The sequence below is a fragment of the Muntiacus reevesi genome, chromosome 3, assembly GCF_963930625.1.
Source record: "Muntiacus reevesi chromosome 3, mMunRee1.1, whole genome shotgun sequence".
Classification (NCBI taxonomy): Eukaryota; Metazoa; Chordata; class Mammalia; order Artiodactyla; family Cervidae; genus Muntiacus; species Muntiacus reevesi.
The window spans coordinates 249,776,693-249,798,396 of NC_089251.1; the positions used below are offsets into that span (position 1 = coordinate 249,776,693).

The window sequence follows — 21,704 nt, forward strand, 5'->3', positions numbered from 1 at the left end:
GGAGACATAAGAGACTCGGGTTTGATCCCTGGGTCGGGCGGATCCCCTGGAGAAGGAAATGGTAACCGACTCTAGTATTCTTGCCTGGAGAATTCCATGGACAGAGGAAAGTTCACATCCGGGAGGACTGGGATGTAACAGGAGAAACATTTAGAATCAGAAGACTTGGGTTTCAGGTTCCTGTTCTGCCACCTCATAGCAGTTGAGTATTGGCAAATCACTTTATCCCTGAGTCTCAGTTTCCTCATCTGTATAATGGGGACACTGATGCTATGTCACAGTCTTTGTGAAGTTACGATGAATAACTCCATGAAAGGCAGTTAGTACTTTATAAACTATAAAGTGATGTCAAAAGATTTTTATAATAATAACTATTTTGTTATAAAAGTAATGCATGATTGTTGTAGAAAATTTGACAATTATGAGTTGTAATGTACTGACAACATGACTGAGGGATCTGGGGGATCAAACACAGATCCTAGTAAGTCTGAAGCATCAGTCCTAACATTGTTGGGGTTTACCTCCCTGTGTGTTCAGAAACTGCTTGGGAGCTCTGGGTGGTTGCACACTGCCCAGAATGCCTAAATGGTTAAGGTCATTTAAAGAGTTTCCATCAAAAGTTTTCTCAGAAGTAACCAACCAGCAAAACTGCAGGTGCTCAGAGAAATTGTCACGTGTCCCAAGACCCATGGGATGGGACTCAGGGGGCAGAACTCTAGTCCTGATCCTCCATTAACTCTTCGAGTTCCTGGGCTTCAGTTTTCTCATTTGCAAAATGAACCATTGGAGGAATTCCTATTAAACTGAGAACTTACAGTGTTAGAGTCCTGGGAATACCACTCTGATAATTTAACAATTAAAAAAAAAATGAACCATTGGAAGAAATACTTTTGAAGTATACCCAGGTACGGTTTTCATGAGTCTTTCTCAGTCTGTCGTTTGGGTAGACTCTTCAAGCACAAAGAGAGATCAACTGGGTGAGTCAGACCTGCTTGGTGTCAGTTCAGGGCACTTCCCACAATTTTTCTGGGTGCCTGCAAGAATTTTGAACATCGCTGTCACTCCATGTCACCCCTAAGATGGGGAAAGGGGACCCAGTCAACAAAAATTATGAGGAGCATGAGTATTGTTCAGGTTAAGAATGTTTCCATTTCCCTCTTGTTTTCTTTGAATGAATGAATAAAACCTCAAAGATGGCTAGAAAGTCAGAAATCTGTATTAGCTATAGATTTCCCCCCCAAAAGTAAGTAGATAGATCAAATAGAAAAGATGGGACGAAACAAGAAGGGGAAAGGCAGAGAAGCAGCTGTCAAGAAGTACCAGAATTCTTCTTGTCGCTAAAGGGAACAATAGTATACTGCAGGGCATTTCAGTGCTGCTCCAGACAGTGGATTTCAGTGTAGATGAAGCCCTCAGAGTGTTCTAGAATGAAAAGTTCTTAAATATGTTTAAATGCTGACATACAGATGTAATGTTGGGGTTCTTTGACCTGAAATCACCACCAGGCTCTACCCTGATTAAAGCAATTTTTATGGGGGATTTGGATCTTGCTAGTGTTTGCCCATTCAAGACAATTTACTGAAAAGTTGGGTCAGATCTTATAAGAACACAGTAAAGAATAGAACCTTTTTTATTCTTTTTAACTTGTCATCAAGAATATCTGCTGTCAGAACATTGTGTTCAATATTAAAATGTAGTCTCTTAATAAAATGGTTTTGCTTTCACTTTAGTGTGACGATGGTATGCATTAAGCTCTGAAAGACCCGAGGGCCAAAAAACAAAGTGATATTTTAAAATGAATTTTTAAAAGCATTAGAAATTTTAAAAGTAGGTTTCTTTAGAACATAATGAAATGTAAGTTGAGAAGGTAACTTGCCAAAGTGATGCTGGTCTTGTAATATTACTGGAAAATCTTTCCGACTGAACCAATAATACCCTACTTTAAAAAAAAAAGCGAGGGGGGGAGGCTGAGGTACTCACACTAAATTCCATGCAAATATTCTGGTTATTTAGTAGTAATTTATCGTAGTTTTACTGGAAATTTTCTGCTCTTAGTTCTTAAAAGGTTTTATAGTCTCATTTAGCACTTTTACTCCTAATAATCAATATTGATTTTACTTTATTCGTTTTGGATTTTAAAATTTTTACCTAGAATTCAAATCTTAACTGTTTTTAAAGTAACATAGCTCATTTAAGAAATCAGACTTACTGGGAGACATTCATTGCAATCTGGAAAACTATGAATTTCCTCTTACTTAAGGTAGGTTCTTTATCGTAAAAGAAATGACAGTTCTGGGGAAAATGGATTTGGAATCATTGACAAAATATTAAACAAGAACATGTGCAGCATTGTCCAATATCTTTTCAAAATTAGGTGGCTGTGGTTATTTTGCCTCATGTTGTGGATTCTGGTTTCAGCCTGGCTATTTATATCTGTATTTTAGTAGCTTGGTGCGTCTAGGAGTCACTTCTACTGCTCACAAGTTAAATTAACTTTACAGGGCACAGTGCCAGCTGGAGACCACCAAGGTAGCCCCGATGTACTATGAGGGGTCCTCAGGAGACAGTGGACGCTAGGGATGATTCCCACTCCCTGCATGTGTTGTGACAGGAAACTGGAATTATTCATTTTTTACATCAATAGCCTTCCCCCTCATATTCCAAGCCTTCTCTGATAACATGCCACATGTTAACATCTGGAACACAAACACTTCTCCAAAACCCTTCAATTAAATCCTGCAAATTGTTTTCTTTAAATGTTTCCTGTGATCTTTTATGTGGCATTCAATTTCATCTTCTTTTGAAATTTAAAAGATGACTTTTGGGGTTGTGGTTAGCATTCATTGACACTAGCAGAAAATTAAAAGTGTTTCTGAGGCCTACCTTTACCAGTCCCACATCCTCAAACACTGGGGCTACCTGGGGTTGGCCGGGGAATGTCTGCTGCCACATTAGTGATGTGATAATGGGCTTCACATATCACCTGGACATTAATAGAATGAAACCACTTACTGCCTCTGAAAGCAGCTTTGTTCTCAGCTGGTGTCCTGGAGGCACTGCATGGGTACAATGGACTTTCTATCATGGAGGGGAAAATCAGAAATTACCTAAAGTCATCTTTATTGCCGGGGTGTATTGAGGTGTGTGTATGTCTGTGTGTTGTTCATCTTTGTTTAACGGGTCCACTGATATTTGATGGAAATGACCAAAATTCAGCTAGTTGTATAAAGTATTTCCGAGTCTCCAATCTGCTCTGCTCTATGACATGCAAAACTTCTAATGACTGGGGACCTCTAACCCAGCTGCAATAGCCCATCAAAGGTGCAACTTTATTCTCTCATAACAGCCTTGTAATGTGATCAGCAGACGTATCTGCAAACTTTTCCCTGAGCTGTGCAGATGTGGTCGTAAAAGAGGCGCGTATGCCATTGTGTATTTCCTACTTTCCTCCGAAAATGAATTTGGTTTCTGATTATGGCAGTGTGGTTGCTTGCCGTATAAAATTTCCTACAGGTGCACACTCTCTTAAAAGAAAGTCCAATCTATGAAAATCAGGAACTACGAACGAGAATGATTCAGAGCTATTAATAATTTCATAAGACTCCCTTTGCTTTGTAAAGGTATTTGCCAAAGAAGTCAATCTATAAAAGGCTTCTCTAGTGCATTTACAATATTCTTCAATTAATCAAATGTAGATGTTTAGGTATTTTTCAGATAGGCCCCTGTCATATAAACTATAACATGAACATTATTAAATAATTAGCTTCATGAGTTTTTGTTTGGGAAAATTATAAACCATGAATTGACTTGCTGTATATGTTTATTTTAAAATTGAGCGTATATATTTTACCTGAAAAAAAACCAGGCCTTGAATTATTGTTCCTCAAAATAAAACCATACGTTTCTAAAACTTAGTTTTGAGTTTTTAACCTATTTCTCCTCTGAGGCATATGGGCTTGTGAAGCAGCATACATTCTTCATATCACATTCAAAGTCTAATCTGGTTTTTTCTAGCAATCACATGGATAGGTGTAAACAGATAAATAGTCGCCATGCACCACTGACTGCCATGGCTCATTTTTCATCTTTTGAAATAAAAGCCCAAGAGAATTTTTGTTGGAATAAATTGAAGATAAAAAAGATCTCTTTTGAAGTGGATACTTTGAACATGGCAGATTTGTAAGGAATTTTCTTTTGCCTTCGACTCCTTTTAAGATTTAATTCTACAAATTAGAATGTTGTTTATTATAAACAGTGTTTATCTGACCCTGAATTGCTTTTGAGCCAGAGTTGAAGTTGTTTTAGTTTTTGTAATTTCAGATATATTACCTGGTTTAACACTAAATTTAAACATTTTAAATTAGCTGACTTTTCCCTTAATCAGTCACAGTTACATTCCTATGTAAAAGCTGAAAATATTAACACTCACATTTCCTTTAAAGGACTCTAATCACATTATGATCTGAAATAATATCTCCTTAATGATTCTTCGAACAACACGGTCTGTGTTTTCTTTCTCTGTGCAGACTTTTCACAAATAACACGGTCTATAGCAAGACAAACAACATTTTAACATGCTTTGCAATATGGAAAAAGGCAAGTTAGAAAAAGCAAATGAACCAAATATCTGTACTTGTAATAAGCTTCTAGACCACTTTAATGCAGAATTCACAATAGTTATATACATTGTTCTTTGAAGGATTTTAGTATTTTTTTCCATACAAGACCATCCATCAGGTAACCAAAGAAGGCAAATTACCTACAGGAGAGAATCTGAAAAAGTCCAGAAATACTGAGTGATGTATGGTGACAGTGTCAGAATAAAATACTCAGTGAATTATAACAATACTAACTACTAGTCAAGAGACATGGTTGCCAAAATCATGATCATATTAAAAATGGGCCTTCTTATTTAAGGTATACAAAAATATCCTATCAATTCTGATCCACCTTCCGTATTTAGAACAAAATAAAACATTGTTTGTTTAAAACAAAATAAAACAAGGCTTCCAGCAAATCCCTCAAGACATTTCAAATCCTACATAAGATACGCCAGAATTAAAGAGCATTACATGGACTTCTAAACGACACAACTACAGAATTATTATCCATCGAGTTATAAGGAATGGCTTCCCTTCGAGTTCAGAATTTATTTTTTCCCCCACAGTCAATGTTTAACCCACGAAACAGCTGAGTAAGGCCAGATGTGTCAGTTTTACCTTTCCAAGGGAATTCTGTTTAGAGAACAACACTGCAGAATGATATCCCGCATTGCTCTCTAATACAATTTTCTTTGCCAAAATTCAATTTTGTGCTATATTCATTTCTTTTTAAAAAAATATTTATTTATTTGGCTATGCCAGGTCCTATTTATAGCACGTGGGAGCTTTAGTTGCAGCATGCAAACTCTCAGTTACAGCACATGGGATCTAGCTCCCTGACCAGGGATTGAACCCCAGCCCCCTGCATTAGGAGTGTGGAGTCTTAGCCACTGAACCACCCGGGAAGTGCCTATTGGTTCATTTCTTGAAGGACCCCTGGAGTTCACACAAATAAATAAATAGAAAAATCTTTATACGTGCTCCATGCCATGGACCCATGGGCATAAATAACATGATGTGAATTCAAACACACATCCTTTCTCATTCATTTCCATTCTCAGTGCCAACTTTGGCTCAGTAAACAATGACCTTCAGCTTAGTGTGAAGGAAATATCCAGTAAGTAATGCATGGAGAAGCAGTGCCCCTTCAAAGAGTGAAACCTTTCAGAACAGCCAAGGGTAAGAATGAAAACGAGCTCAGGAGAGCAAAATACTTAAGGTGGTAGTTTCAGTTTCACCTAAGGTGACCGAGTCAGGGAAATGGTCTCAAGCATGGTTTTGCTGATGACTTTTAAAAACACGATCCAAGAATAAGTTGGAAGATATTCATGTCACTGGAGTTGAAATGGTCATAGAATTGGGCATGATCTGAGGTCTCCTGCTTCCTTCTTTATTGCACAGATTCCTCGGCTTCTCTAGAAGGAAAATGGAGGCATAAAGCCTTTCCACATTTCTTAAAAGCATATTTCAAGGATTAAAGAATCAGAAAGATCAAATTGTTATTTATTTAGGACTCTTTCTAACCAGTGGGACATCAGGAGATACCCTGAAAGAGCTGATTTATTGAATCCCCAATTGAATTGGCCTTAGAGAGTTAATACAGCATCCACGGTGACAAATTTACTCACTACCAATGAATTGCATTAGATCCATTATTTTTAAAGCACTTTTCCATCTGGGAAGAAAGTTGCAGCATAAATCCCATTCTTTTCAGTAGCATGGCTGGAAGGCATCAACCTTTTATGAGCTAGGAAAGTAAGGACTTTTCTTCTATTAATTTGCTAAGTATTCCCTGCCCCCATGAGTTTTAACATGATGAAGACGTGGACAATGACAGAGGACAAGGACAAAGAACAGAGATGGGCCTTTGGTCCCAATGGGCCGTGTCATCTTTTTAATTCTGTGGAAGCTTGCTTCATAGGATTTGGGGCTGACTTTGGCTCAAAATGGGTCCTGAGTTAACAACTGGAGACTCACTTTAGCTGAGATCTACTTCCAGGTAAGTCTTGAAATTTGAGCAACTCAAAATTTTAGTCGACTTAGCATGGTCTCCAGAGTTCCAAAAGCTGAGATGCCCCGTCCCTAAGCATTTCCACAGGGGCAGTATTATATAATGTCAGGAATAAATACTTGCGAGCCCGGTGATCTGAGATCAACAATGTGCCAGCACTGTTTCACTGTTTGGTGAAGTTAATTTCACCTCAGTAAGTTTCAGTGACATCCTCCATAAAATGGGAATAAGAATATAAGCAAGATAGAGTGTTATGGTGGGCTTTCCAAGTGATGCTAGTGTTAAAGAACCTTCCTGCCAAAGCAGGAGATGTAAGAGACTCAAGTTTGATCCCTGGGTCAGGAAGATCCCCTGGAGGAGGACATGGCAACCCACTCCAGTATTCTTGCTTGGAGAATCCCATGGACAGAGGGGCCTGGTGGGCTACAGTCCATGGGGTCACAAAGAGTCGGACATGACTGAAATGACTTAGCACACATGCACACACAGAGTGTTATGGGAAGAGAAGTGTGATAATGCTTGTGAGCCTCCTAGGCTGGTGCTCAGCCCATTGTAAACCATCTCTAAATGGTTTACTCTTGTTATCATTAGTCCATTATCATGGACTTTCCTGATGTGTGACCTAAAGTTTCTGCTCAGCTTAGGATGATGCCCTTAGTATTCTAAAAGACTCTAGTAGACACAGGTTCGATCATCTAATGTGTAAATGAAGGACTTTAGACTTTTTTCCTGGCTCCTGTCAACACATCCTAGCCATTAATTTTGTTCCTATTCTGGACACTAACCTGAATGTTTTTATCCATTCATTCAGTGCCATGTTAGGGCCTTTTTGGGCAACTTGTATCAGCCCCCTGAAAAACAGATGAGACGGTTCTTATCTTTTGGTGTCAATACATGCAGTGACTTTATAAACAATATGAAGCATATCTGTACATATGGATGAGCTGGATTTGAATTTCATGCAGTTTGATTCTTTGATAATGGCCTGGTGTGCTGCGGTTCATGGGTCACAAAGAGTCGGACACGACTGAGCGACTGAACACTTACCAAAAGGCCATCACTGGGCTAAGGACTTCTGTAAATTATCCTTACAAGAATCCCACAAGGCAGACACTATTTTTATTATTCTAAACTTTGAACACAAGGATTCAAATTCAGAGCTAATAGTCTAATTCTAGCTATTACCCTAAACTGCCATCCTAAGATAGGACTGATGGCTAACCCATTTTTCAAAAAGTCTAGATGTTTGTCCAGTACTGTCTGTCTCCTTTGAAGACTGAATCCTTATTCCTTGCCACCAGGTTGCACTGAATCAAACACAGTTTCATTGCATTTATTAGCAGCCATAATCCTTCACACTTTTATTGGTAATTTCCAGTTGACCGAGGGGTGTTGCATGCTTTGTTATTCAGACCTCCTCTTTTACCAGAAAAACCGCAAAGGCCTCGTTTATGTAATCCTCACCGGATTACACATGTAATCCTCACTCTTGCTCACTGTTTGCTGCTCAGAAAGCTGAACCTCGGAGAGCAGACAGGACTAGACCCTGGTCACCACACTGATGAGTGATCAGTGTAGAGTTAAACCTAGGTCTTGTGATTAGAATACTGAAATTATCGTTAGTCTTGTAAAATTGAAATGATGCATTTTACATGCTCAAAGGCGGAGAGATTTTATCCCTGCTGGGTGAACCATTGCATCCTTCCTCCTTAGCTATTTCTGACTCAGTCATATTACTGAATCCCTCCCAATCACTCGGTATAATCCACAGAGAGCCTGACCACAAGGAACCTATTTGAGAGGGGAAATTAGAATCTTCAGTCAAAGATATAATAATAATAATAATAGCCACAAAGGAGGCACTAGAGTTAGGAGATTGAAGGAGTCTTTGCGGGGGACGGGGAGGCTTGCAGCATTGACAAAGACGGGTGCTACTTTAACAGGGGAGGGAGTTTGTGCCAAAGAAGCGCTAAACTGGTTTACTCAGCAGAGAGCTGGTTAGATAACTGGGAGGCCAGAAAGCTCAGACTGGCACAAAAATGAATAATGTCTTTGTCTATTGATTTTATGTTTTCTACCAGTTGTTCTTAAGGACAGTGGTATGAACTATTTTATGAAGTCAAATGAAAGGTTCACATGCTAAATGAAAAATTTGAAGTTCATATTTTCAGTTATTTCATATTTTGTATTTCATTTATTTAAAAACAAATTCATGCAGTTCAGCTGTTGCATCCAAACATCTCCGTGTAACACACTTAGGCGGTTTCCCTTTAAGAAAAGATGCTGGTCCTCTTTTTTCAGATGGTCACTCAGTGATACAAACCTGTAGGACTGAGATAAATTGCTCCTGGAAACATTTTCCTCTTGGAAAATCACAGATGAGACTAAATGAGACATTTTATATATATAGTAGCAAACAGTCATAGGTACATTTCATTTTGAAAGTCCCATCTGTCTTGCAACCCAAACAGGTTTTGACACTGCAGAGTGATTGCAGCACTTCAGGAAGAAGGAAGAGCAAGATTCAGATAGGGAACAGGATGTTGAAGAACTTACTACATTTTTACTATTTGGATGTTTTTAAAAAATTAAAAAATATAATTAGAACTGTAATTATGTCTCGTGATATATGTGACCTGTCTATTTTGCAAGGTATGACTTGAATACTCCAGCCCAGCATTTAAATATAAATACAGTTTTTATAATGAAAGAGAACCAGCAAAGCTTCTTGCTAGGATTAGAGTTTTAATTGATATCATTATAGCTAGAAGTTTGAACATGATGGGAATAATGACTCTGGTGTTTTCTGGCACCATATTATTCATTTTACATCTTTATGTCAGCTATGTGCTCAAGTCCATAGAGTCTGTAATATTTAAATTAATAATGCAAATTTAACTATTGTCATTAAAGCAAAGAGCTAATTAGATCCCTGATTGCTGACTGGTGGGACGATGCAGTGGTAAAATGGTTTGAGCCAATAACTAATACTGCTAACACTGCCAGGAAAATGTGAATTAAGTTCACTTGAGATTAAACAACATCTAAGACTCCTAAGGAGGGAAAAATAAAAAGTGTCTCACCTCATTTTCTAAAAAAAAAGAAAAAAAAATCCATGAAGAGACACAAATAACTCATCAAGCATCTCAGAGCAAGCTTTCTGAGAGATGGTGCAGTGATTTTGTGCTTTTCATTCTGTGCTTCTTCGTCCATGCACGGGGTAGAGAGGCAGTTTTCCTTGGGCCTCAGAATGTTGGCCTTCTTCCACAGTTTTCACATTCTAGAGCTGAGAGGCCAAGAAGCTGAACTTTACCTGTTTTATAAACACCTCTTCTGAAACAGCAGAAATGACAAGGAGAGGCAAACACATGCTTATTTCCAGTTCAGTTCAAGAGAGTCTGCCTGGTGGAGAAATGGTACAGACAGGCATAAGCACATCCTCCATTTAACAGGTTGAGCCTTTATGATTGTCAAGAACAAAGCAAGGGCTTCCTCACCCTTGTTTTTACTTTTGACAAGAGAATCAGTTCGCTCAGGGCTTCAGACTGGCTCAGTGGGAGCTGCTTCCAGAAGTGTGGGCAGCCTGGCCACTTCCTCCTCTTTCTGGGCTCCAACTCTCCGGGGGCAGTATGAACACCTGGTGGGAAGCCAGTCTGACCCCGCCTGAAGGTATGATGGAGCAGGAGCTGGGTGTGAGCAAGGAAAAGGGGACTTGGCTCAAAAAAATAAGCTTTAAATGTAATAAAAGATGTACATCATGTTTATCAGGGCTTCCCTGGTGGCTCATTTGGTAAAGAATCTGCCTGCAAGGTAGGAGACCTGGGTTCAATCTCTGGGTCAGGTAGATCCCCTGGAGAAGGAAATGGCAATCCACTCCAGTAGTCTTGCCTGGGAAATCCCATGGACAGAGGAGCCAGGTGGGCTATAGTTCATGGGGTCGCAAAGAGATGGACACGACTGAGTGACTAACTACTTATGTTCATCAAGGGAGAGCTCCATATGTTATGTGAAAGACTATTTTTAAGAACAATGCTCTTACTCTAAGGAAACCAATATTTGTCTCATGTAATTGCATCAGATGACAGTTGATGTGCTAATGGATCCATTTTTGAGGAATATGTTCCCATAGCAAATAAACTCATGTTCTATAGATTCAGCCTTCTCCTTCCTTTCCTCTGTGTCTATAAAGTCAAACATGACTCCCCAAGGCAGAGTTGTCTGGTGTCCATCACTGCAGAAGGCTCTCCCCATAGTGAAGACGGAGAGTGAAGACTGATAGTGAAGAACCCCACCAACCAAAAATACTGTGCACTTTTGTCTTCAGCTTGGCAAGGAATGGCACTAAAGTGACAAGACAGAAAAGGAATTTTAATTTCTAAAAGGCTATGCTGGCTAATGATTCTTCTGGAACTGGTCTATATAGCACCAATAGTTTCTGTAAAATTGCTTTTGTTTATTTTTTTAATTGGATTATTATCGCTAGAGGCAACGCTGTGTTCAGTTCAGTTCAGTTGTTCAGTCATGTCCAACTCTTTGCCACCCCATGAACTGCAGCACGCCAGGCCTCCCTGTCCATCTCCAACTCCTGGAGTTTACTCAAACTCATGTCCATTGAGTCGGTGATGCCATCCAACCATCTCATCCTCTGTCATCCCCTTCTCCTCCCGCCTTCAGTCTTTCCCAGCATCAGGGTCTTTTCAAATGAGTCAGTTCTTCCCATTAGGTGGCCAAAGGATTGGAGTTTCAGCTTCAATGTCAGTCCTTTCAATGAACACTCAGGACTGATCTCCTTTAGAGACTAGTTGGATCTCCTTGCAGTCCAAGGGACTCTCAAGAGCCTTCTCCAACACCACAGTTCAGAAGCATCAATCCTTTGGCACTCAGCGTTCTTTATAGTCCAACTCTCACATGCATACATGACTACTGGAAAAATCATAGCCTTGACTAGATGGACCTTTGTTGGCAAAAAATGTCTCTGCTTTTTAATATGCTGTCTAGGTTGGTCATAACTTTCCTTCCAAGGAGTAAGTGTCTTTTAATTTCATGGCTGCAGTCACCATCTGCAGTGATTTTGGAGCCCAAAATAATAAATCAGCCACTGTTTCCCCATCTATTTGCCATAAAATAATGGGGCCGGATGCCATGATCTTAGTTTTCTGAATGTCGAGCTTTAAGCCAACTTTCTCACTCTCCTCTTTCACTTTCATCAAGAGGCTCGTTAGTTCTCCTTCACTTCCTGCCATAAGGGTGGTGTCATCTGCATATCTGAGGTTATTGATGTTTCTCCCACAATCTTGATTCCAGCTTGTGCTTCTTCCAGCCCAGAGTTTCTCATGATGTACTCTGCACGTAAGTTAAACAAGCAGGGTGACAATATACAGCCTTGAGGTACTCCTTTTCCTTTTTGGAGCCAGTCTATTGTTCGGTGTCCAGCTCTGACTGATGCTCCCTGGTCTGCACGCAGGTCTCTCAGGAGGCTGGGGTTTGGTGGCTGCACTCAAAGAACCACCCTTCTATTACGCTCACCTTTGGAAAAGCAGAATTGACTGGTCATTTTGAAAATAACCCCTTTCAAAAGGAAGCTGTAATAGAAAGAGTCCATTAAGTTTGTTCTTTCAAACCTTCCTCCTGGGCGAAAGTCACTACAGAATCCTACTGAAAATTCCCAGTGGATCCTCAGAATTGAGTTACCAATATTCCATTGATTAGATATACTAATATGAATTTAACCAGAATTCTATGGGTAGATATTCAGGTTGTTGTTAATTGTAAAATATTTTAAATAGCACTGTGATTAATATATTTATGTTCATATCCCTCCTCCCTACATTCTGGATGATTTCCTCAGAAAAGATTCGCAAAAAGAAACTACATGATTGGTTTTTAAAAAGTGAACATTTTTATGGATCCTGATATATTATATATATATACACACATATATATGTATGTATATATATAGTCAAATTGCTTTCCCATTGACAATGCACCATTGTCAATGTGAACAGAATTTTACCAAGTGAAAGTGAAAGTCGCTCAGCCGTATCCAATTCTTTGCAACCCGTAGACTATACAGTCCATGGAATTCTCCAGGCCAGAACGCTGGAGTGGGTAGCCTTCCCCTTCTCCAGAGGATCTTCCCAACCCAGGGATTGAGCCCAGGTCTCAATCCCCCTCAACCGAACACTTGAGAAAACTTGACTAGCATCTCAAAGCAAAATTTCCAAGGGGAAGGTTCAGCCCATAATAGTCAGTCTTATTTTTCCTGTTTATGTCCACACTAGCAATCACAGTATGTTCTCCAAAATCCACGAGAAGCACGGGACTTGGGGGGGCGGGGGGTTGATGAGAGTCTTCCCGGGGATCAAGCAAGGAAGGAAGGGACAGAGAAGAAAGGCAGCTGAACTGACCTTTTCCCAGAAGCCTTCAGAGGTGTTTCTGCCACCACAATCTGGGATCCTTGGGGCCAGCAAGTCACCCTGAAGCTTTGCAGGATAGAAACTGCCTGCAAACATTGTACACACGGTGAGGTGCCATGAGAGGAGTTCCCAGTGCCAAGAGGCCAGCCTTTCATGTAGCATCTCTCCATCTCGGAAGCATAAACATGTGCATTCTTTTCCAGATCGGCTTTCCAGTTCACCTTTGCTTTCCTGAACAGGCATATTTATCAAGGCTGATGTGTGGGAAATGCCTTTTTTGTGTGCAGCGCCCCTTTGTCCCTCTTCCCGTGCTTTAAAGAGCACTTAAAAAGCACAGAACTCTGTAACATTTTGTAGGAGTCACCTCTGAGCCTGGACTTCTGAGTTCATAGGAAGACCCAGTGTGCTTATTTTGATGTAATGCTGAGATGTAGTTATCCTGAGACAGTCTTTATGGAGGTAAGAGAAGGGAAGTTAAGGGGCTAGAGAGGATGAAGGCTAGCTTCAAAAGTGCAGGTAGAGGGGGAGTTTTTCCTGGTGGTCCAAGGGTTAAGACTCTGTGTTATCACTGCTGAATGTGTGGGTTCAGTCCCTGGTTGGGGAATTAAGATCCCACAAACCATGAGGTGTAGCTCAAAAAAAAAAAAAAAGTACAGGTAAGACATAGAATGAACTGAAATATCTTACCTGCTATATTTCAAAATAGAAGGAGTCCTATTCCATTAAAATACTATTTTGTAAAGTCTCGTTATTCTCAGGAGAAAGTCCAAGCTCCCTAGTGTGGCACATACAGCCTTTGAGGAACCTTCTCTTTCCTGCAGTGGCCACTATTTGCCCCTCATGAGACACACTCCAGTCCTACTGATTCATTTTCAGTTCTAGGATTGTGTCCCTTTCTTGTCTGGAGGGCTCTTTGCCTTTAGGAACTTTCTCCTCCCTCCTCTCTGGCTCTGTCTCCTTGCTCCTCCTGAAATGTGCTTCTTCCAGGAAGCACTCCCTGACTGTTCAAGACCTGATTATTTTCCTTTCCTCTGGGCTCCCATAAATACCTGTATACTCTGTTCTCATCCAAGTGCTTTTCCCACTGATTGAAATTCTCTTTTACTTATCTGCTCCCCGACTATGCTGCTGGAGGGTAGAGACTATGTCTAATTTGGTATTTTCATATCCATTCTTTTTTTATATAACAGTGCTTGACTCTGAGGAGGCACTCCATAAATGTTTGTTATGCTGGAAGTCTTGACTTAGGCTTCTTCTTTAGATGACACGTGCTGACACTAAAATGTCCTAACTGTATAGGTATTAGCATCCCATTCCTATGTTTGAGCCACTGGATTGCAGGCTGTCTGAATACCTATTGCCAACACACAGCTATCACCTCTTTTTCTTACACACACACACACACTCCTATAGTTATTAAGCTACATGGTTGAACCAGAATCTTGCCTACAACACTGCTTTATGCCCATAAGCATTCTTACACATCCACATTGCTTTTATCCAGAAAATACTCTTCTTACTCTATTAACTCTTTCGCACAACTTTGGTGAGGAATTGGTACAAGCCTAAATGTAGATAGGACTTACCTGGTGGCTCAGACAGTAAAGAATTTGCCTGCAATGCAGGAGACCCAGGTTCGATTCCTGGGTCATAATGTTCTAGCCTTCTTCCAATCTAAATAGCTGGGTTTGGGAGCCCACAGAAAACTTCTTCAGAAGCACCTGGTTGGTTGGGGTCTGGGAGAAGGTATCCATATTTGTCACCCTTGTTCTTTCCAAAATCCAGCTAAGACTGGCTAGATATATCAGGAAGCCTGTTATTCCTGAGGGTTACAACGGTAGTCTCCAGTGCCCCTGCAAACCCTCGATGAAAGACACAGCCTGCTTTCAAAGAATTAAAACGGCTCAACTTCAAAGAGCGGCTTTGCTTAGAGTCACCTGGTGCCACTGTCTGGATGCCTCCTGTCTGGAGAGAGTCTGAGAGCCGCTGCTTACCACCATCTCCTGCCCTCCTAACCCGGCGCTGGTTACATTAAGGTAGGAAAGTTTTATGTGTATAATTTGTGAAGTTCCCTTAAGCAGACAGTGCTATATAAATGTGAAAAGCTGTTATTAATAATAAAGGTTGGCACACCTAAGAATACTGTAGAATTAAAGTAATGAGATTCTATTTTTAGGCAGACTTGCCAATAACATGCAAGTATGATAAGGCTGTGATTTAAAGCTCACTTTAACCTTCCCTTGCTCTAAAGAGTACATTTTCTGGGCCGCCTACACAGCAGTCGGCCGCCCCCAGCTCTATTAACGCTAATGGTGGAGCCAGGCTTGGAACAGCAGCCTGCCTGCCTGGCTAAAAATAGGCTTTGGTCTTTTCGAGAGACGGGAGTGTATCTTGCAGACCACTTGCTTTCAAAAGATCTAGATCAGTCTCTCAGTCACCTTGCAAATCTTGACCACTGTCTTGGAAAGGATCAAAAAAGCTTCCAGAATGGGTTGTAAAATTTTTATAGACCTATAATTATGTGAAGGTATAGGATATGTTTGGGAGGCTCAGTTACCTTTATTTTCAGATGGAAAGATATTTAACAACGGTCTGGGTTGGAAGGAATTCACAGTTAAAAAAGAAGTCTCTCTTCTCAGGGGGGGGAAAATGATTAGCTCTTCCTCCACTAATGTTCAGGTCAATGCTTTGTCAATAACAGTAACTCTTCTTCACCAATTTAGTGCAGCCTATAAAGATCGTTATGACTCATAATTACAGATGCAGATTTATGTCAAAATGCATATATAAATCTCTGGTTCTGGCTATGGGTCACCTCTTATCAGAAAAAAGATTTGTGTAAGGAGACACTCTCCTTGATCCCTGTGGGTATTTTTTTCTTTCAGATTTGGGGGGCAGAATTATAAGGGTTTGCTACCAATGACACGAATATGACCCAAGGCACATTACAGATTCACAGCTGGAGGAAGTGAGGAGCTGGCTGGCTTTGATGGTGGGTAGGTGGGGAGGGGGAGGTAGCCAGGGAAATACACTTTCTGGGATTATTGCTCTCTGGCTAAATCAAGACCACCTTTTCAACACCTGCAGGCCAGCCACTGTAAATCAGAGGAAAGATGATTACCTGAACAGAAGGAGATGGGTTTTAAAATGACTGAGACTTCCTGAGGCTGAAGTCTACCATGTGATTCAGGGACACAGGGAAACCTAAGTAGGATTTGTTTTGTGAAGCATGCCCTGCTAAGAAATCTGAGTTTTGAACCGTCATCTAGACTCCAGAAAACAATCTGCCTAGTGACGGGACTGCCCAGCTCCATGAAGGATGGGAGAGGGACAGCCGCCTCTCTGCGGGGACGTACACCGACTCTGTGTGCTCAGTTGCTCAGTTGCGTCTGACTCTGTGACCTCATGGATTGAAGCCTTTCAGGCTCCTCTGTCCCTGGAAATTTTCCAGCAAGAATACTGGAGTGGGTTGCCATGCCCTACTCCAGGGTTCTTCCCAACCCAGGGATCGAACCCAGGTCTCCCGCATTGCAGGCAGATTCTTTACCATCTGAGCTACCAGGGAAGCCCATCTACCTGTCTACCCTGCTGCCCTATGACAAATCAATTCTACTCCTAGGAACACACCCTCAGAGTGCATATGCCCACAAGAAGACTTGCACAAAGACGCGCATCACAGCTTTATTCATGACAGTCCAGCCCAGGCAAGCCTAATGTCCATCAACAGGTCAATGGATAAACAAACTGCCTTCTTTCCCTACATTCATCAATAAAAAGGAATGAGATACTGATACCCACACAGCAAAGATGAATCTAAATATGTCACATTACGTGAAAGAAGCCAGATACAAAACAGTCCATAATGTGTGATTCCATTGATACGAATTTCAAGGACAGGCAAAGCTAGTCTATAGAAATAAAAATCAGAATTCTAGCTACTTCAGTGCGAAGAGGGTTATTGACTAGAAAGGGGCACAAGAGAACGCTCTAGGTGATGGAAATGTTTTATATCCTGATCTAGGCAGTGGTTAACATGGTATGTAATATGTTAGAAAATGATTGGGCTGTATGTGTACTTAAGATTTGTGCTGTTTACTGTTTGCAAATTATAGCTTAATAAATAAAAATTTTAAAAAGCTCTCTGAAAAACATACGTAGAGAAAAGCTTACTTCATAAGAAAATCACAAACAGACAAAGATAAAATCACAAAGTTAATCTAAAGAGCAAATGAAAAAAGAAATGAGCCCTTCACTTCTCACTTTTATCATAGGACATGAAAATGCTGGAGTTTAGGAAATTAAAATCATTATATGGTAGGCTTAGGAATTCATCTATAGGTTTATTTTGAGAATGTTCCTGTTAAATTAGGAAGTGTTTCATTTGCATGTTTTTCCCTAGGAAATGATGTTGTTTAAACATGACCAGTCAGGAAATAGATATTTTAGGTTGATTCATCACTTGTCTTAGCAAGAGATCAATTAACTAATGATGCCATTGGCCTCAAGCATTCTTCAGTAAAATGTATTTCATCCTCTTGAATATTTAGATTAATTAAGGTATGAGGCTATGGTGTTTTTATGACAAAAATTAATATTAAATGCACATTTCCTATTTTTTCATGCACCATAACTCAGTTATTTTGCATTTGTCTTTATTTGCATAAAGACTTTCAAGTTGTTAAAGGAAATCTTTGGAGTACTTGCTTTCCTGTGTTGCTAATGAAACAAAGAAGACTTACTTTCTAAGAATGATCATGACAGAATTTCCACATGGCATCTGCTACTCATTATTCAGCTGACATTTCCATTTCTGAAACTTTAAAGTTTGTCTGAAATTGTTAGTGACATGTATAAAACGCTTGCAGAATTTTAAAATGGACCCTAGAGATCACCAAGTCCTTCTCCCTCATTTATGATGAGGAAACTGAAATCAGAAAAGGCTAAGTGACTTGCCCAGGGTTTGATTGTTTTGGCCGACTTCTTAGGTAGAATTGGAATGCTTCCCTTGAACTTTGTGATAACAGCAGATTCTATGATCAAAGAGATATCACGGCTGCATCGTTGTTGAACATGTGCACATTTTAGGAAATGGGAAATTGTCTTCAGAACGTAAAGTATTTCATAGTCCTGAAAATACTGTTCCCAATCGCTAGTTTGCCCACAGTGAAACTCCTATCACCAACATTAGGCTAAGCCTGTCTATCTCCCTTACCTGCACTATTGCATTTAGAAACTTGTGAATCAATATAACGTATAAAATCTGGTTTAGGGGCTGCATTGCCTTAGTTCACTTCTGATTTCACTACTTACGAGCTACGTGGCAGATTAGTGTGTTAGTTGCTCAGTCGTGTCTGAGGTGACTCCATGGACTGTAGCCTGCCAGGCTCCTCTGTCAATGGAATTCTCCAGGCAAGAATACTGGAGAGGGTTGCCATTCCGTTCTCCAGGGCATCTTCCCGAGCAGGGATTGAACCCGCGTTTTCTGCATTACAGGCAGATTCTTTACCATCTGAGCCACCAGGGAAGCCCAACTTGCACTCAAATCTCAGCTTCCCAATCTGGCAAATGAGGATAATAATAGAATCTTATGCCATGCTTTTAAGTTTTAAATTAGATGGTATAAGTCAAGTCAGCCTGGTACTTAACAAATATTTAATAAATGTTAGCTAATAGCTCATTTTGGAATTTCCAGAAAGGAAATATACTCTGATTTATTTTGTTTGATTTTCCCACTTCTACTTTTTTTGCATATACAGTTCAGTACCTCAGGTACTCTATTCTCTCCTCCATTTTCAGGACCCTCTCAGCTCTAGCTCCCTCCATCATTTCCCAGCTGGTCTTACACTCACCCCTGATCTGCCTGATTTCCCATGCACAGCTCACAGTATACATTTTAGCACTTGACTCTTGGTCTTATAATGCACTTTAATTATTTCATCTGATATGTATAATGTGTTTATTTTGCATCTTTAACAGGACCTAGCATAGTGTGAAGGGCATGTAGCAAACGCTTGAAAAATCATTGTATCAAAGAATTAAAATAGAAACCTTCAAAATATTAAGCCTTGATTCCAATGATGGCTGGTGAACTATTTTAATGGAGATCATCTGTAAAATCTACTTTATAATATTTTAAATAACTGTATGCACTAGGAGCATTGTAGCCACAAACAAACAAACAAACAAAAACAACACACAAAAAACAAATAACTCCTTGCCTGCAGTGGGATTATGACATTTGCCATAACACAAATTCTGAAAATCTGGTGTTTCCTTTTTGGTTCTGTTATAGTGCCTGCAATCTAGTATGAAGACCAAAGTCCTGTTTTTGATTTATGTATCAAATAATGATGTAAGGCTACAAAGAACAAATGAAACCATATCACCAGCTCAGCCTCATGCTCATGCCCATATTCTTTTAAAATATTAGGAAATAACAGAACTATCAGGAATATACCACAGTAATACTAGTAATACAAAGGACAAAAAATAAGATATATTCAACATGTATAAAGTTTAAATATGTTTATAGCAGTAGTGTAAAGGAAAATAAAAGTGAAAGATTGAAAAAGTGAAAAAAAACATCATACAAAAATAAAACTTATGGTTGACATTTTATATATTTACATATATATTTTTATGGATCTCAGGGATAGAGACTACCTTGTCAAAAGCTTTCAAGAAAGCACCCTGAATACTTGGATTTTAGAGTGATATTGTACTAGAATCTTTTCATACCCTTTTCATGCTATGATTTAAAAAATTTCACAAAAGATCTTTCTCAAGTATACTTGAGAATGTAGAATTGCTTGGACAGTTGCCATTCATCCTGAAACTTTAACGTTTTCAAGGCCTTGGTCCAATTTTGTGATTTATGTAAACAATAATTTTTTTTTTTCCTGTTGACAACTTCATTGCTAACTTAAGCATCAGAATTTTGCCTTGTGTGTAATTCCTAGGTAGCGGCCACGATATCCTAAGGGCCAGGAGAAACAAAGCCTGGGAATGAGGCGCTCCTCCACTGTCCGTTGCTAAATGATTGTGCTTGACAGGAGCAAGGCTTGTTGGGACACACTTGGCAAAGAGCTTGGCTTCCTCACAGGGCCCGTGTTCATCTGCAGTTCACTCACACGACTGTAAGTAATATACAGGGTGCTTGTGGTATTATTGTCTAGTTTTTCTTAATTCATCCAACCATCCATCCAACAAAAGTCGAATACGTCTTCTGTACCCAGCAGGAAAGAAAACACAAACCCTCCTGTCCTCATGGAGCCCAATTCTAAGACCTTCTCCTTTGAACCTCTCAGACCTTGCCCCTTTGCTCCTTTGCCTCAGTTCCACCATTAGGTTTTGACAGTAGTAGTAAACAATTGTCTGTATTCATGTGGTCAGTAAGGATTTTCATTTCAGTATTATTTGTTTTATGCTATATTGAATATACATGTCTCGTTCTTAAAATGCAGTGTGAAAGTGAAAGCGTTAGTTGCTCAAAAGTGTCTGACTTTTTGCAACCCCACAGACTATAGCCTCCCAGGTTCCTCTCTCCGTGGGATTCTCCAGGCAAGAATACTGGAGTGGGTGGACATGCCCTTCTCCAGAGGATCTTCGCAACCCAGAGATCAAACCTGGGTCTTCTGCATTGCAGGCAAATTCTTTACCATCTGAGCCACCAGGGACTCCCAAACTATAATCCAAAGATATATTAATTAATTTTAAAAGTCTGATATCAGTTCTTTCTTTAGAACGTTTGCAGTGGAGGTGTTTTCTTAGTAAACTGTCACGGGAGCATTTTCTTTTTTATGAAGAAAATTGGAATTATTTCAATGGAGCTTATGTGCCTGAGTGTCTGTAATACTTGGACAATTAGTTAATGGATTGATGGGCCCATTAATATTTTGCAGAAGCTAATTTTGTTTGTGGTAAATTGCATTTTACTTTTTTGACATTCAAAAATTTATTTATTGTGTTATTTGGCCAACCAATGTTTCTTTTTGCTATTATAATATATGCTAATAATATTATTTGGAGTCTAGTGGTCATAGAATGGACTTACACCTTTAGGTACGAGTGATGGGCATAATGTCGATACCACAGCTACATTTTTGATTCTCAGCAAGGTTGGTTAACAGAGTAGGTGATTCAAGTTGCACACTAACATTGGTAGCAACCTATTATGCTGTGCTCAGCGGAGCAGAACTCAGGACATCCTAAGATGTTAATTATTCCTTTAGGTAATGGCAACTTGATGAAGTATTAGGAAAGGTAGACATAGAGATTAAGGTGAAGTAGGATTTCTCTGCCACATGGAAACTTTTTTAGAACTGTTCATGATACGTACATCCCTGTGACTACAGTGAGATTATCAGGAAATGGAGAAATCATTGCTAATTGAGTAGGTTTTAAAAAAAAAAGGAAACCCAAGCCTTTTCTGTTTTAAAGAGAAGTTTTTTCAAGCACTATATATGGCTGCCCCACATTATTCCACTCTACAGAGGCAGTCAGTTGTCTGTATCATATATATATATGCATTCCAGGATGGAGAGCTATGTAGGAATGTAATTTGAGGCAAAGAGCAGTTGAGAATTTATGAATTGCAATTATGAATGGAAGCTATGGATGGCAGCCAAAAATAAGCTGGGTCCATGTCTATGAATCTGAGACAGATTTTTGGAATAT

General features: G+C 39.7%; 1 long non-coding RNA gene across 1 annotated transcript in view; it reads left to right on the forward strand.

Moving 5' to 3' along the window:
* The window catches only part of LOC136165419 (uncharacterized), an 80,520-nt gene that overhangs the window by 39,935 nt on the left and 18,881 nt on the right, over positions 1-21,704 (forward strand). Inside the window, exons 2-3 of the long non-coding RNA XR_010662507.1 lie at positions 14,814-15,064; positions 19,988-20,164. This is a non-coding gene — a long non-coding RNA (uncharacterized lncRNA). The remainder of the gene's footprint in view (positions 1-14,813; positions 15,065-19,987; positions 20,165-21,704) is intronic.